The sequence below is a fragment of the Marmota monax genome, unplaced genomic scaffold (assembly GCF_021218885.2).
Source record: "Marmota monax isolate L192 unplaced genomic scaffold, Marmota_monax_Labrador192_F-V1.1 WCK01_AAM20220418_F8-fsc00013, whole genome shotgun sequence".
NCBI classification, from domain to species: domain Eukaryota; kingdom Metazoa; phylum Chordata; class Mammalia; order Rodentia; family Sciuridae; genus Marmota; species Marmota monax.
The window spans coordinates 17,016,099-17,034,459 of NW_026692202.1; positions in this window are offsets into that span (position 1 = coordinate 17,016,099).

The window sequence follows — 18,361 nt, forward strand, 5'->3', positions numbered from 1 at the left end:
AGTCAATAGCAGAAGTGAATCTTGAAATTTGGAATAATTAATTTCAGTCAGGGTAGAGACACTGAGACATACTATAATGACACTGGAGTACACCAAAAACAAAGGTAATATTGTAAATGAAACAAGGAAGAAAATAATTGGCTATTATAGACTCTAACTAGATGTATAGCAGATTTTTAGAAGAATCAATGAAAGCCAGAGACAATGAAATTATACCTTTAAATGACACTTGAGCAAAGATCTAAAGCATATATATGAGTTACCTATGCAAACTTCAGGAGGAGAGGGCAGGAAAACATCCTGAGTCAAAGCAATGGCAGTACTAGGTTCCTAAAAGAAGGCATGACTGTTTGCTCCAGTAAGAGGCCAGTGTGATAGAGTAGACCAAGAAAAGGGGATAGAAGAAGGGAATGACATTAAAGAAAAGAGCTTAGGTTATATGGGGCCTTACCAGCTACATAAGTACTTTCACCTCATCTGTAGTATAACATGAACCACTGAAGGGTTTTGAACAGATATGAGACAGGATCTGATTTGCACTTTAAAAAGAATACCATGAAAAGTAACTTACTCTATGATTAGGCAAAACAACAAAGATAATTAGAATTGGGTGCTGGTGTTGCAATAAAAGTGGTAAAACATGTACCAATTGGTGATCATTTTGATGGTAGAGTCAGGAGAATGTCCTAATTGATTAAATATAGAATGTAGGGAAAGAGTAGAATAAAGGAGAATTTAATGATTCTGGCTTGAGAAATTTAAATTTTGAATTGGCTAAACCTGATGAAGCAAGTGAAATGCACTTTGGTAAAGGGATATTATTTTGCTTTTAAATATGTTATTTTCGATAAGATAAAACTTGAGCATAGGATGAAGTTTCTGGATCTAGGATGCTTCACTAGATTTTTCTGCTATCACCTAACCCTGTCCTCAAAACTGTAAAGAAACCCTTCATTAAACACTCCTCAATTAACTTGAATGGAGTTTCTGTTTCTGGTTAGGTCTACAAATGGTACAACTATTAAACAAGTAATTGAGTAAGGAACAAAGCCCCTTTCACTTTCTTGAATCCATAGTGCCGTAATCCTTTAAATGGCATAAATGGATTTTCAGAATTTTAAAAAATATTACTATATTTAATTAGAAGTATACTATTGGATTTTCATGAGTTTAATTCAAATGTAATGATATACTATTGGAAAAATAATTATGAACAGACCATGTGTATTTGGGGATTTTTTGTTTTTCTTTGCTTTGTGTTTTTTTTTTCCCCTACCCTAAAATGAAAATCCACATTTGCAGGATGTAGGAATACTATTAATTACATTTCCATAAAGATAGAAACACTACTGTCATGTATGTAAAAAATGCATTTAAAAAGATAGAAACATTAATGTGTATAAAATTTATCTGGAGTTGTAGTCTACTAAGAGATTTTCATAATGTGAAGCATCAGAGAACATTTTGAGAAAATGGTTGCCCAAATGTGGAATTGATTGATTAGCTTTATGGACATGGGAAACAAAAGTTGCATAAAGCTAATGAATGTATCCATTCTATCAAGTGATAAATTACAGATTTAATCTTCTTTGTACAATCCCACCGGTGATTTAATACACACTGGTAAGCCTCTTTTCCTTGCTTTTGGGACAGTGTACAATATTAGAATAAGGCGCCTCCTGCAATACTACTGTTATCCAAAACAGATGCAGCTCATGTTGTAGCATCTATTCAAATAATAACTCTCATAGGTGTCATGCTCAATAAAACATTTTCTCTCCAAAACTCAGAATGAATTAATGAGAGAGGAAAACAAAAGCCATACTTTTTAGAACTAGGTTTATACTGAAATTTAAACACTCAAGTGAAAGAGATTTACATAAAGGAATATGACCTACATGATATAATGTACATGAGTGAAAATTGCTTCTCAGATCTTCATAAAAGTTCTCACACTTTATAGCCTGTCTGGAAAACTGTCTTCAAATCTAACAATCTGAAAGAGGGAGTTTCAGAAGGAAATCTTCCTAGGGAAGGAAAATCCCATTGTTTCTTTCTGGTGAAGATTGTTGACAACATTAACTCTTGAAATTGTTTCCAAAACGTTTTGCTCCTCTTTGTTTTTCTTCTGTATTAGAAGAGTTACCTTTCCAAGGGGAATATTTAAAAGAGTGAATGTAACAGCAAAACATAACACGTGTAGAAAAGCCAGCTCTGAGAGAACTAGCTCAGTCTCTTGATAAACATAAATATATTATTTTTTACAATCAATTTTTGAACTTGAAATTCAGGCTTTGAAAAAAAGTACTTTTTTCTTTAAGTAACATTGTTTTTCCAGATGCCTTGTTTCTCTAAATTTAATTTATTTTAGCAACATATAATACTGCTAGGTTAGGTGCTATTAATTTTAATATCCCTAAAAAATAGAATTTTAAAAGACAGTCAATGGTGATTCCCCCTAAGAGCTTGCATTATGCATTTACATAAGAAACAAATTTTCACAATTGCAGAAAGATATTAATTTAATATTTAAAAAACAAACAAATGACCCCTGCTTTTGGGGGCCCATGGGAAGATATCAGAGAGTACAGTTGTTTATGAAGTAACCAATGTAAATGATAGGAAATAAAAAGCAGAAGGGAAAAAAGGCTGCCTGTAAATCTCATTGATTCCAGTGTTGTGTACATAGTATAGAAAGGGCTGTAGTCAAATGACCACACCAAGGACTTCACATTCTGTGTTCTGTCCACTCCAGTTCATGCTATGGCTTTACTAGCAACTACTCACCAACAACTCTGACGTCTTTATTCTCTATTCTCCACCTCTTCTTTGACTGCTTCCACTTGCTGGTCTTAAAGACACTTCAGATTTTAATGAAACAATATTTCTTCATGAACTAGCCTTCTATAGCTTCTTCTGTTTTCATAAATAACAACATCATCTGTGTCATTTAACAAGCCAGAAACTTGCAGTCATATTAGACATCCCTCTTCTCTTTTCTATTATTATAAAATATTACTGTATACATGATGTATTACAACATGTATTGATAATTTTGCATTCTATTTGGAACATATGTAAATAATAATTAGGAAAAATATTTCAGCACTTTTAATGCTAACTGTCAGGACCATATATTACATTCATGATATCTGTCTCAGTCTCCTTCCCTCTCTCTCTATTCCTCTTTTCCTCATTTTTTTTCTTTTACTTGTTTTTTCTCCCACTTTCTTCCTTCATTCTTTTCCTTTATTTTCTAAACCTATTATTATATGGCTAGAATTTCTTACTAGAGTTGCGTGTATATGTGTTTCTTATGGATTCATGCATCAAATTATGCATTCACCAGGTATATATCATGCACCTATTTTTTAGATTGAACTATACTAGGAATTCATATCTCAGCATAAATTATGCCAATTCCCCAACCTAATTTTCAGTTATTGTTTGAAGTTCTACTTTAAAACTGTTTCAGTTATTGTTTGAAGCTCTATTTTAAAATTGTGGTTGAATTGGTTTCAGACAAACAAATGTGCATACCTATCCTACATTATTTTGAGGTGTTCCATGGAAATGTCTATGAATTGGGTTTGGAATCCTTTTCGACCCCACACTATGGATTCATTTTCATCAAGTATAATAGTAACAATTGTTAGGACTAGAATACAAAGATGCACACAACATAATTCATACTTATACTATAGTAGAGAAAATCAATAAAAAAATAAGATGTGAACTATGCTCTGGTAGGTTGGACAGGGAGAACAAGAGTTATAAATTTCCTGGAGGGAATATGCCTGGAAATACTTCATAGTGAAGAATATCCTCCTTATAATTCTTATAGTTATTCAGGAAATCCTCTCCCCTACCAACAGTAGTAAAAGAGTGCTCACCTTTTCACAACAAACTGAGATTCTTGATCTTAATTTAGTTGCTTATAGCAGGTATATGGTGTTCTTTGAAGCTTCTCTCACAATAACTTGTGAATCAGTTAAAGGAATGTTCTTTGTTAACAATATGTAGTATACTGGGATTCAGAAAATAGATACTAAATTCAATTTTTTTGTGAAATTTTCAGATAAAATGTCTTCTCTGATATAAGGGGGGTGACTCAAAATGGGATAGGGAGGAAGAGCATGAGAAGAAGACTACCACTAAATAGGGAAGAGAGGTGGGAGGGAAAAGAAGGGAGAAGGGGAATTGCACGGAAGATGGAAGTAGAACCTCATTGTTATACAGAATACATATATGATGTTGTGATGAGAAAAAGAAAAAAAAGTGTGTCACATTAGATTGGATAGAGAGAAAGGATGGGAGAGGAGGGGAGGAGTAGGGGGGATAGGAAGGGCAGCAGAATAGAATAGACATTATGATTGATGTATGTACATTCCATGTATGTATTATATGTCAAAATACATTCTGCTGTCATGACTGACTAAAAAAAATAAAAATAAATCATATGGTAAAAAAATGACCATTCCTATTTTATTATTATTATTTTCAGTAATAGTTGTAAAAATCATATCTTATTATCCAGATTAACATTATCCAAAGTAAAATTGAACCTCTGTCTCCTAAGCCAATAAAGAAGAAATCTTTGAAGTTAGGGAAATAGTTAACAATTATCTTTATTCTCCAAAATATGGAAGACATATTTTCACTGAGATAAGAGAAAAGATGATCTACAAGGCAAACTAAAAGGAACCAGTGCAGTTGGGTCTGAATACTAAGCCATGCCTGGTCAACAGGAGTATGGGTACAGGTTGTCCAAGCCAAGATTAGACTACTCAAAATCAGTGTGGAGGGAGCAGAGAAATCATTCCAGGTCAAAATCCCAGGTTGAAAAATAAGAGGACAAAAGTTCATCAACATTGAGGAAACTTCTCAGTGATTTGAAACCTAACTCACAAATGGAGATCCACCCCGAGAACAAATCATTCACATACTCATTTAGTTCCAATAAAGTTTGTCCAAAAACCAAATCAGCAAACTTTTTTGGTTACATTGTTTCAGAAAGTAGTATGATAATATGCAAATTTCTACTTTTTTGACATTTGATATATAAAATTATATACTATGAACCCAGATATTTGCTTTTATATTAGTAATCCAGCATTTTGATTATCTATCATGAGCATTGATATTTATGATGGTTAAACTTGAAAAGAATCTTAAGTATCACTCAGATCCATTCCCTAATTTCAGTGATAAACTTCAAACCCAGGGGTCTGCATTAGTCAACTTTCAACTGTATGGAAAAATGCCTGAGATAATCATCTTAGAAGGGGGACAGATTTGCTTTGGTCCACCATTTCAGAGATCCAGGCCATGGTTGCTTGGCCTCCTAGCTTTGGGCCTGCATCAAGGCAGTGGATCATAATAGCAAGTTCATGGGAGAGGAAGCTGCTCTCCTCATGGTAACCAGAAAATGAAGTGAAGAGAGAAGGGGTCAGGGATCCAATACACCCTTCTAGGTAACAATGTCAGTTGCCTAACTTCCTCCAAATAGGACCAACCTCCTAAATTTTTCATTACCTTCCAATAGTGCCATCAGCTAGGAACCAAGCCTTCATCACATGAGCTGTTGGAGGAAATTTAAGGCCTGACACATAAAAGGGTTAAGTGACTTTGTGAAGGACATACATTTATGTAGGCAGATACTGTTGAAACCAGGATTAAATACTTGATGTCCTAATTTCTAGAATGTTGTATTTTACCAATATGCCACTCTGGGCATGGGGACCTGAATTTGTTAACACAAACATGATATCTACAGTGATATATAAATAGTCCTCTACTAAAATGTAGTAATTTTAATGATTAAACATATTTTCTTTAGGTAATCTGTATAAAATATGTAAAGATGTCATTTCATATTTGAAATATGCATATTTGCATATGCTATGACAACCTAGTGAGAAAATCCATACACAAAAATGTAAGCTTTCATGCAATGAACATTCTACAAATAATAATTTTACTTAATTCCATGGCAGATATTGCTTCAAACTACATACATGTTTTAGATAAGAATCATTTCCTTAACAAATGCCCTAAAACACTAAATGCAATAATTTTCTATGATATAAATTTTTTAAAATGAATGGAAGATGAGGAAGAAAAAGAGAGATGCAAACCTTCAATCTGTCAAAGAAAGCATTGTGTTCTTAAAGCCCTCAGAATTTGAAGGGGAGAAATGAATAAGCACAGAGGCATTAAAAATGAACTTCATCATTTCCTGTCATCTTGTACCTTCATAAAATAAAACCCCCCTCAGCTGCAAGCAGCCCTCATGAAGGTAGACAAAGAGGGCAGAAAGATCAGCAGAACAGCCTGTGCCACCTTGACAGGTAAATGGAAGTGGCACTTCTAATGCTGTTACTAATTTATTAAGTATTCCAAAGTTAGAATTTAATCGGAATATTTTTGTCACATTATCCATCACCCATGCAGAAGAGATGGAATTTTCTTAAAACATTCGTGCAGTAAAACACCTTTAGGCAGGTTTTTAGTCATTTTATTTTGTCACAATGGACTAGTTCCATTTTAATGATTTAGTTAATTGTGTGACAAGCTATGAAAAATGGGAGTGACCCATGCCTAGTCCAAGGAATATTCTTAGGTCTAGCAGCTGAATCACTGAGAACCACTCCCATCTGCAAGTGAGAAAAAAAAAAAATCTACTTTTCCTTATTCTTTATAAATATCAGATTTCATGTTAAACAAAAGCCAAGTCAGTGAATAGCTGTTCATAATACAACTGACACTAGGATTGCTGTATGTACATACATGGATGTATAACCAATGTGATCCTGTAATCTGTACACGTGGAAAAATGAGAATTCATACCCTATTTCAATCAAATGTATGATATGTCAGGATCATTGCATTGTCTTGAACAACTAATAAATAAAATAAAATCACTAACCAAGGGCGGGGGAAGAGGAAATGAGCAAGAAAAGTCACCTTAACAGCTTAAATGATCAAGTTAAATAAGACACAATTTAGATGAAAAGATAAATAAATGTTGAAAATGTAATGATTTACTTGACAAAGGGAGGAAAGAAGGTGCAGAGAATTACAAATATAACCTCTCCATCTAGAAACCATATTCATTATACTTTGCAGGAGAATATATGTATTTAATATTACTTCCTCAGTGTATTAATCAACCTATCACTTAATTAAGGCACATTAATATTATGTTACAATTATTATGCATTATATTACACTTATTGATTAGCTATCAATAAAAATAACAATGTCTTGGTTTTACTATGGTTTTATTTTTACATAAGAATTGATGGCTATAGCCAGGTGTGGTACCACATATCTGTTATCCCAGTGGCTCAGGAGGCTGAGGCAGGAGGATATCAATTTCAAGCCAGACTCAGCAACTTAGCATGGCCCTAAGCAACTTAGTAAGACTCTGTATCAAAATAAAAGCAAAATAAAAAGATTGGGGCATGTAGGTCAGTGGTTAAGTGCCCCTAGGTTCAACCCCTGTTACAAAAAAAAAGTATAGGTATAATCCTATAGTGTCCTGATAATTTCTTTTTTCAAAGCATTAATATTTGTGTCCCACACTGGCAAAAGATTAACAAATAAATGGGTCTAGAAATAAATACAAATTAATTAATTAATTAATAGCAAATACAAATTCAGGCCAATCAAAAAATTATAGAATGTTTGAGTCAGAAGATATAGGCTCAAGTAGATGATTAAACCAACTTAGGAAATCTCGGAGATGTGGTTCCTGTACCTGTGAAGTTGGACTCATACCTAAATTACAAGACTGTTGAGAAAATGCAAATCTGTGTGAAAGCAGTGATATAGATCTACATCAGTAGGGCCATGTGTTATTCTGATGAAGATTGGGAAGTTAAGAGAGTTAAGGAGCAACTTCTCTGACACATTGAAAGAGACAACAGGAACATAAAAGAAGAGTATCAAATCCATACCATAAAGGTATCACTAACCAAAAAGCAGCCACTTAATGATGTTTCAAAAGTACTACAGCACCGTTCAGAAAAAAAAAAAATATAATGTCATCCATCCTACTTAATAGTTAAAGTACTATATATTCTAAAGGAGAATAAATTGAGATTCATTATTGATCTGTCAGATAAACGGATTGGATGACGAATTCCATCTCTTGTTTATCTATTTTTATAATGTTTACACATTATATGCTCCCAGCACTTTATCATCATGCTCTGAAGAATTTTAAATGGAATAGATGCACATTGAAATTCAATGCTGAAAAAATAGTTGGGAAAAAAAAGAAAAAAAACCAAAAAACAAAAACCCAACAACAGTGACCTGGCCATAACAAACAAAACAGAACAATTCTATGACAGGCCACATGCCAACAGTTTACAGAGTATATTATACTCATTTCAGTCTTGTCTAAATGACTTTCTGAAACACTTAACAAAGCCATACATGCTAACACTTTTTTAAACAAATAACTTATGAAAACAGGTGAGTGGTTGATGGTATCCATTTATAGTTTTTTGTTTTGTTTTTAATTTGCTACATTTTTTCATTACATTCATAAAATTTCACATGCAAATATTTAATGTAAGCATAAAACTCTCTTAGAATATAGAGTTGTTATTGCTTCAACAATGTGCTTAAACCAAAAAAATGTTTTAAACCATATTGCAAAATGAAGATATTTTAATAAAAAATAAAATAAAATAATTTATATTTTTGAGTTCATGGAATACTTCTAGAATGAATTTGTTTACATAAAAATAAATTAATTCATCAGAATATCCATACCAACATACAGGATTCATTTTCCTGAGCATATACAAAGTTTCTAGCTCCAGTGTTGAGACTATATTAAAACTTAATTCAGTAATTACTCTTAATGTTATAGTATTCTCCATATGATCTATTTACAGATGACTTCTCTTCTAAATTAACTCAAATGGCCAAATGTGATCCATTATTTATTATTAATCAATCACCTTACTATATAATCTGAGCCTTCCAGATGTGCTACTTTATGCTTCATTTATACCTCCTGACCAGGAGTGTCATGTGTTTATATACCAACTGAAGCATTACTATATAATTATTGATGATACTTCTGCTCACAATTGCTTGAGCCCTGATATCTTGTGAAGATTTCACTCACATTTAAAGTAAAATTTGTGTAGTTTAAGAAGGAAGATTCCTGTGAGGAAAATTTTAATTTCAAATTTCTGGTTTTCAAGTTAAGATAATTAAGCTATTGAGTAAAACCATTCCTTGAGAATTTGTTTCTGGAAACTATACATGAACTATCTTCATAGGTCACATAATCGTGTTTCATACACCCCTTAAATGAGAGATCAGGACAGGTAATCTCCAAGACCTTCATAGTTCAAAACATGATATGTGTAGCCTGGGGTCCACCACTAAAGATCATTGCCCAAAAGCACCTCCCTAAACTCTAAAGACAAGACGTGAAATCCTTCTTCATCATTCTCCTCTTGTCTAACTCTTGTGATTACAAACAGTGACAAAGTGTTTAGGATCTCCAAATACTGAAAGAAAATTTCTCATTGGTTAGCCTAGGTAATATAGAGGGAGTTATTTGGTAACTCAAGAGGCTATGAGAGAAAAAGTGAAAGATCATCTAACTTTCCTCCTAAATGTCATAGCATCCAGTAAATAAAGAGAAAAAGTGTGTATGTGCCACTGCCAGCATCACATTTTACCCCTTAGGTTAGCTAGCCTCACTGAAGTCTCGCATAATGTCTCAAAATCTCAGCTTCATGAAGCAATGTTTCACAAAGTGCCACAGTCCAGCTGCAGCAAAATAACCGGGGGGTGATGAGCAACTTGTGTACATTGATACAGCAGGAGTGGGAGCCATTTATTGTAGGACAGGAAGGTATTTATACATTCCACACAGCTTATCTTAATTAACATAAACTAGATACAGCAGTTAACCAATAAGGAATCTCCACACTTAATGGCTCACTGGCGCCACCTCACAAACCACTCCCCCTGGCAAAATGCCAGGCGCCATCCTGACTTGTTTACAGACTCTAACAATGAAGGGAAAAATAAATAATTTTTTTAAAAAAAATTCAGAATGTAGAAACTGATAGTACATAAAATCAGCTCTGAAGATCATAAAAAAATTCTAGCATAGAACACAAATTTTGTTTTTTCCCATGATATTAGGAAAAAATTATTAATAAGATTGATAAAATAAGAACGTAGTGTAAACTCTATATCATTGGGTATTTCTTAAATATTTTTCATGTCCCCATTCTTCCCATCCCTTAGCTCTTCCTACCTCTCTCCTCAAGTCCCTTTTCTGTACACATTTACTCAGTAATTGCATACCCAAATCTGACCCACCTTCACTCTTCTCAGCCATCCTTCATACCAACCACCCTTCATAATCACTTAGGGGCGATGCACTGGCAGAATGAACCTCTTCTTAATTCTATCCATACTTGAGTGATCTCACTCAACCTCATTTCATAAATACTAATTTCTTTCATTTTCAGAATCCACAATTCGACTGTGCTAATGTGTCAAAAAGAGTGAATTTTTCTATTTAGGCCGAGTCTTTCTATTACATATAGATCAATTTATCTTAGTTTTTGTGTATATCCTAGCAGTCGTCACCAACTAATTTATATATTTTCCCTTCATAATAATTTTGTTCTCTTAAAAACATTAAATATTTAATAGAGAAACTCAGACTACTTCCAAAGTATGTGTGTGTGTCTGTGTGTGTGTGTGTGTGTGCTTTCTTTTTGCAGGCAAAAATAGGAAGACAGAAAATGCACAACTTTTTGCTAAATTTACCACATATCAAGAAAGTAAAAAACTTTCATTACATATCAAGTACTTGGTGATGAAATAGTACATAGAGGCCCCAACTCTGGGAAAGATGAAGTTTAAAAAGTGAGCTCATGAACTGGGAATTCAGTCCCATAGTTTCAGCAACCCACTGCTGCCCTTTTCCATCAACCTCTCTTTCCTTTGTTCTGCCAGATGAGGATACCATGTGGGTTACCTCCCAGAAGGGGTTACTACTTGTAGGTGAAGGTTAGATTTGTCCTGTTCCAAATTCATAGCCATGATTGGAATTAAAGTTGAGGACTTTGGTAGTATAAATAAGGAATTCCTAAATCTGCCAGGGAGTCAGCAGAGGAAAACAATTTCCCAGAATCCCCAGTTGTACTTATAAAACCCTGCGGAAACCTAAGTTTACATTCTGAATGGCTCTGTAGTGTTATTATTATACAATTAGAGTTCAGCTGTATGTGGATGTATGCATATTCAGACAACCCTCTGATCCAACTTCCTTATTTGCTTCTGGATTTCTAAAGATCAATATCAAAATTAGTTTTTTGGTGAATTTTGAATATTTGTGCCTTTATTCATTATAATATTATCAAAAAGACAAACGAAGTAGCATATTCAGAAGAACTTTAAGAGCCTACCTAAGTAAGCATTACATAAGTGAAGGATATTGTAAACAAGCAATGGAAGAAAATGTGCTGCCTGAGGAATGAATTGGCAACTGGGAGACGCAACATTTCTTGCAGCTGGACAGAAAATGTGAAGCAATACTGAGCTAGGTGAATGGAAAAAGGATTTAATTTTATTGAGGAACATGACAAGTGCCAGTAACTTTGAAAGAAGTGGAAAAAAGATTTGATTGTTTGGAGAACCCTATTGTGGAGTACCTGATGAGATTTCCAAATTGTCAACTGGACATTCACCCTAAGTTGCCCAAGTGACAACTCCTTGTCACTGAATTTCAATAGACATGTTATTACGGTTGTGCAGGTAGATATTGGTATCCATGTGTGTGGAATACATAATCATTTACAGAAGCCTAAATAACCACTATTAAAATATCTAGAAAAGACCTAAGCTACACAAAGAAAAGACTGCTCAGAGAGGCTAATGAACAATATTCTAAATAACACTGAAAGTTTGGATTAATGTAAATTAAATATCTTTACTAATTACAATTATATTAACAAGTGTTTTTTTTTTTTTCTTAGAGCCTTTTTTTTTAGTTTTAATTTGTTAACACTGGTAACATTAATTGCTAATTGAAGTTTTATCTGCACTTGTAATGCCTTATTTTAATTAATAATGATGTGTCAACTACCACAAAACTCAAGATATCAAGAGAAGATATGATCTGCAGTCAGTTGGTATACACAAATAGAGTGTTCTTATGGGATCTAGAACACAAAGTAAATTTGGGATTGTTGAAAAACGTAAAATGATGAGTACATATATTTATTTATTATTTAATTTGTATTTATACAAAAATGATACTTATTATGTGCTTTATTGACACATCAAAAATCTCAGCTCTGGGCTGGGATTGTGGCTCAGTAGTAGAGCACTCGCCTAGCACGGGCAGGACCTGGGTTTGATTATCAGCACCACATGAAAATAAAATAAAGATAATGTGTACACCTAAAGCTAAAAAATAAATATTAAAAAAAAAAATCTCAGCTCCACTACTTCAGGGATGTAGGGAAATGTGGATGTTCCTCCGAGGGCCCCTTTTCTCTGCCTTTCATGAAAGCCACATTCTCTTGAAGAACGGCACAGTTGTCATCCTAAAATGGCCATAGGTTAGTATTTGTTTCTATCTCATGCTCTGTACTGTCTCCTGATTTCACATCCTTCTCTTTGTATTAAGGACATTTCTCTAATATGGATGAAACAAACTTTTATAACTTTTTATAAAGCATTTGTGAATGCTTTATTACTTTTAGGATTACTAAAATTTTTATTACTGTTTATTAATGCCTGAAATGTCTCTCTGCCATCACTCTTGCTTTATATTTTGGCATGATATAGAATTTCAAGTTGGACATTTCTTTTTGGTAGCTTGGAGGCAAAATTTTAAGAATTTTTTCTTCTTTCCATACTCTCTTTCATAAATAGGATGTTAGTCTAATTCACAAAACTTTGCCTCCCCCCATCTTTTCTCTTCCTGGAAATATTTGTTGAATTCTCTTTATTCCTGTAATTCTGAATTTTGACAAAGTAAATGTTAGAGTGGGTCTTCTAAAATTCCATTATGTAGGTTATAACACGGTATTTATTTTCAGCGTGTAACTTCTGTCCTATAATACCATTTTAAAATTTACAATTCAGTGGCCTAAGATACATTGGAATTCAACTACCATCTATCTATAGAAAATTTAGAAAATCTTAAGTCTTAACTAACAATTTTGTATTTATTTCCTTCAATAGATGTATTATGAATATGTATCCGCTTTTATCTGTTGTAGTTGCTTTATTTTTCTTAATGCCTATTTCATATCATAGCATATTACCTGCTGTCCTGTAGATAAATAGCTGAGAACCAGATATGTGGCATCCCAAATGTCTTAGACTCTTCTGTGTTCTGTTGTTGAATCCTCTTGGTAAATTCCTCCTCTGGAGCTTAATGTGCCTATCTTTATCATATGATTAATCTATATACTTGCTACCTTTCAAAGTTCTGTTGTCATCCTTTGACTGCTATTTCATTTTTATTCTCTATTTCTGTTAGATAATTTTAATTTCTCTACTGCTATATTTGAAGAGAAAAGATAAAGAGGTAAACACATGCATTGCACTATATATACTTGGTTCTGGTCCTTATAAATGATTTCAGGAAATGTATTTTATAGAAGAACAAAGTTCTCCCAGTAGATTCACTTCTGGCCTGATGGAGTGAGGAGATCTGCAAATTCTCTCTTCAAAGAATTACTATAAAATGGGCCCAAATTGTCAAAAGCAATAATTTCCGCACTCAGAAAATCAATCAAAGGTATACAACAAACAGTAGAACCTATGTGAACTTGTTAAACATGGCATAGAATCAACAGCTGTGTGGTCCTCTCCCCCAGAGAACATTTCCATTGCCCCCTCCACTGGTTCTGTTGCTGTTGAGGTTCAACCAAAGCATGTGGCACTGGAAAATAATCAGCTTTCACACCCACTGAACTGCTAGGCTCATTGGCTTCGGAGTTTGCCATTTAAAGTGGAAAGCAAACAAGGAGAGCCAACAAACAAGAGACCTGGGAAATATTGATAATTACCTGGGGATTCGAGAAGGTTAAAGAACCATACAGTACTCAATAAGTTTCTTGCCTATCTCAGGGAGATCTTTGACCTAATACCCAGCAGTAACCAGGGTAGGTGGAAACTACTCACATGACTCTGGCAGAAGATAACTGCACAAACATGCATGGGGGTCTTGCAGTAAGTAAAAGTGAGGCAGATTATAAAACTCTCTGAAATCTAATACCCTCTGGAGCCCATCAGTTTTAGTTGCCTATTTGCTTACTTGCATGAATTAAATCTGTGAACTCTGTCTCCCATACAATATGTGATCATTGATATTTCTGTTCCACTTCTCCTCTTTCGATTTGACCTTCAGGTTTGAAACTTTGGAGGTGTCACCCCTATGTCTAAATAGCTCAGGGTATAACATAGACAGGTTGTAAATTGTGTTCAGACATCTTCAGCAAAGCTTCAACCTACCCGTGCCCAAGTGTTGGAAAGATTGAGAAACCAGAACTGTCTTTAATTTTTAATGCAAAAATAAAATTGTACAGTCAATTTAAAAAAGATTTGACAGTTTTTAAAAAAGGTAAATATAAACTTAGTGTTCAATCCAGTAATACCACTGTTAGAAATCTTTCAAGACAAATGAAAATGTGCAAGAATACAAAGATGTGCAAATGAGTGTTCATAGAAATAACCTTTAAAACATCCCAACCTGGAAAAAGTCCAAAATGTTCATTAAGAGGCAAATAAAACCAAATATAATGTTTCCAAATATTAGAATACTATTTAGCAACAAAAAATAATGAAATATAAATACATATTATACCATTTGTAAATGTCCAACATATAATGTAGTATGAAAGAAATCCAATAAAAAAGACTAATGGTGTCTGATTCCATTTATGTTAAACACGCACAAAAGCCACATCCCTCGGGTTATAAAATAGATCAATGGTTTTCTGAGCCTGGGAAAGGTGTGGGGAGAGGTAGTGATTGGAAAGGGAGTAGGTATTGACTATAGTGTGGTACAAGGAAATTTGGAAAATGATTGAAAATTTCTAAAGCTGAATTTGTGATGATGGTTGCCCAGCTTATTATTTTTTTTAAAGAGAGAGAGAGAGAGAGAGAGAGAGAGAGAGAGAGAAAGAAAGAGAGAGAGAGAGAGAAAGAGAGAGAGAGAGAGAGAATTTTTAAATATTTTTTTATTCTTTAGTTTTCGTCAGACACAACATCTTTATTTTTTATATGTGGTGCTGAGGATTGAACCCAGCGTCGCGTGCATGCCAGGCAAGCATGCTACCGCTTGAGCCACATCCCCAGCCCTCCCGCCCCTAGCTTATCATTTTTTTTAAAAAAGTAATTAGACTGGACACATGATAAATAAATTTCATGTTAAGTAAATTAAATTTTATCTCAATAAAGCTGGGGAGAGAGCAAGACAGAGAAACAAGGAGAGAGAGAGACAGAGAGAGAGAGAAACAGAGAGAGAGAGAGAGAGAGAGAGAGAGAGAAACACAGCCCAGATGAGTAGTTTGAATACACAATAATAATTGCATGAATTGTTACCTGGCCAAATTTATCTGGGCAAGTTTTCAGTAATTTTCATTGAATGTGAGACATATCATCTCTGTGATCTTGGTCAAATCATGTAATTTATCTAATCTTAAACATTTTTATTTATGAGTTTCTGTGTTTTACAATGTTATGTTTCTTAATTTCTTCCATCTGCTAATATTGTATGATTCAGGTTAGAAGTAAATATTTAGTTGCTAATATAGAGTCTCAGTAGAAGTGTTGGAGTTTTCAAAAAAAATGCAAGGAGAAAAGGTAGAAGTTGACAATATGTAAAACTTCCTACTTGAACATTACAATTTATTACAACATCTTCACTAACGCAGAAGAAATGATCATAGTGATAACAGAGGAAATTGAAGCTCTTTTTGATTTTTCAGCTTAACTACCAAAAAATGATAATGATAGAAAAATATTATCTGAAGACATTGATATATAAATAAAACCACTCTGTTTATCTGAAACATTAAATTATGTTAGAGAAGATGTTGGAGGCCCATTTCCTTGACTGCTGAAGGATATACATATGAAGAAAATATGAAATTTATAGATGAAAAATTTATGCAGATGAGAATATATTTGATTTCCAGAGTAACAGTGATTTATAAATGGAGAGAAAAATGATAAAAATAGATTATACTGATGTCATCATACATGAAGAATATTTGATTAAGGGGGGGGGGAGGAAGGAGATCTGAAGATTAGTGTCAGAAAAGGAAATATAAGTTTTTAACACTTTAAGGGTGGATATGTATTTTAACTACATAATAGCAGTAAAGGAAATTAAAGATTTTAAAAATATATGTGAAAACTGAAGAAGCTTCTTATTGTTTATGTAGCTTTTTATTAGATGAAATTATCACGTATAAATGAATGATCTTTAAAACACAAAACCTTAGAATATTTTAAAACATGTTGCCTTGAAGGAATGAATCCCAAAACAAATTATCTTCTAATTATATGTGTAAATATAAACATAAAAAGAGATCCAAGAATAAGGAGTATCAGTTACCTTAAAATTATGACATTTAAATATTGCCTTATTTGCCACTGTAGTGAAAGTCTAGTTTTCTTTCTTTCTTTTTTTATTTCTTTTTTTTGTACTAGGAATCATAACCATGGACATTCTGCCATTAAGTTACATCCCCAGCCTTTTTAATTTTGAGACACAGCCTTGCTAAAATGCCTAGGCTGGCCATGATTTTGTGATTCTCCTACCTCAGATTTCCTTGTGACTGGGATCATAAGTGTGCACCACTGCAAAAAAATCTCTGGAAGTTTTAATGTCATCTACTCTTTCACTTTGTATCCCCTAATTCTGATTCTGGGCTAATTTAAAGTATCTGTTTCTTCCTTCAAGGAAACACAAGGTGGTTTGCATACCTGCAATGCATAAAACCATCAAGCTCAAAACAGCTCTCTGTGAAAATGACCCTTTCCATTCTTCCACATGACAGAGTGTCTTGTGGAACAGACACATCACATGAGCTTTCACTGAGGTGTAAACACTTTGCCAGGAAAACTATCCTGTCCAGCTATAGAGATGTAGTGAGTAAACACAATTCACTTTCCACTCGCTTTATTTTCCAGAAATGCCACAGGTCCAAGAAGAAAGCCTCTCTCTCTCTGCTCCCCCACATCTGTCTCATGAAGCATAAACCTATTCATCAAACGAAGGACCTTCTTTTCCACACTGCTGTGAATGGTGCAAGGCTCTGCTTAAAATTGCTACCATTAGTCTAAAAATATTGCAGCCGCTTGCCTCAACCTGTGCTGCAGCCACGTTCCTTGCTATAGACCTTTCAGTCAGTTCTGCTTGATGCATGATATTAGTTTTAAGTTAGTCCCTTGACATAATCCTACCACTGTCAGTGTGAAATTTTTTTCTACTTTTGGAAACACTTTTTTGAATCTCTCTGCCTTGCCGATGCTCTTACCCATTTCAAATGTCAACTAAATGCATTCTATTTTTCATATCCTGTGTTCCTTAGATTCCTTTCGCTCCTGCTATTTCTGGTTTTCACTATAGAGCTACATGACTTTAACTGTAAGGTTTTGGGAGACATAGTTTTTGTGATAAATGCTATTTGAATAAGTGGATTTTAAGATAGAAAAAAATCAAATGAAAACTCAAAATATACTGTTGATAATTTCAACTCTCAGCTACTGTTTAAACATTTATGGGACTAATTGGAAATGTGAAATTAAAAAAAAAATTCTATTCAAGGCTTCAGTTGCAATTCACTAAGTTGAAATAATTGAAGTGAGAGAAACTTGCAAGGAATAAAGAACCAACAATTATATTTGTCACAGGAATTGAAATGAAACTGATCTTACACTTGAGATGAGTCTTGTAGTGAACTGCAGGTTACACTCTTATATATCTATATACCTTGTAAACCTGTGGGCTCAGTCATTGAATAACCAACAGGCAGACACAGGCTTGGAATGTAAGTGTTCATAAATATGTAGACTTGATTTATCATATTAAAATGATTGTTCCAAGAGAACTTAAGATGCTATCATTTGTTATTTTCTTTCTGATGAAAATTGTTTTGCTGATTATCTATGTAAAACATTCATCTCAAACATATGAGATAGCAACTGGCATTTAACATATAAAAACATGTAAATAGAGACTTAAGGAGTTGAAACTGTAGTACAAAAATGCCTAGGTTTATAAGCAGAGAAATGGTTGAAGGCCTGTCCTACCTAGATTCCTTGATCTAATAACTTT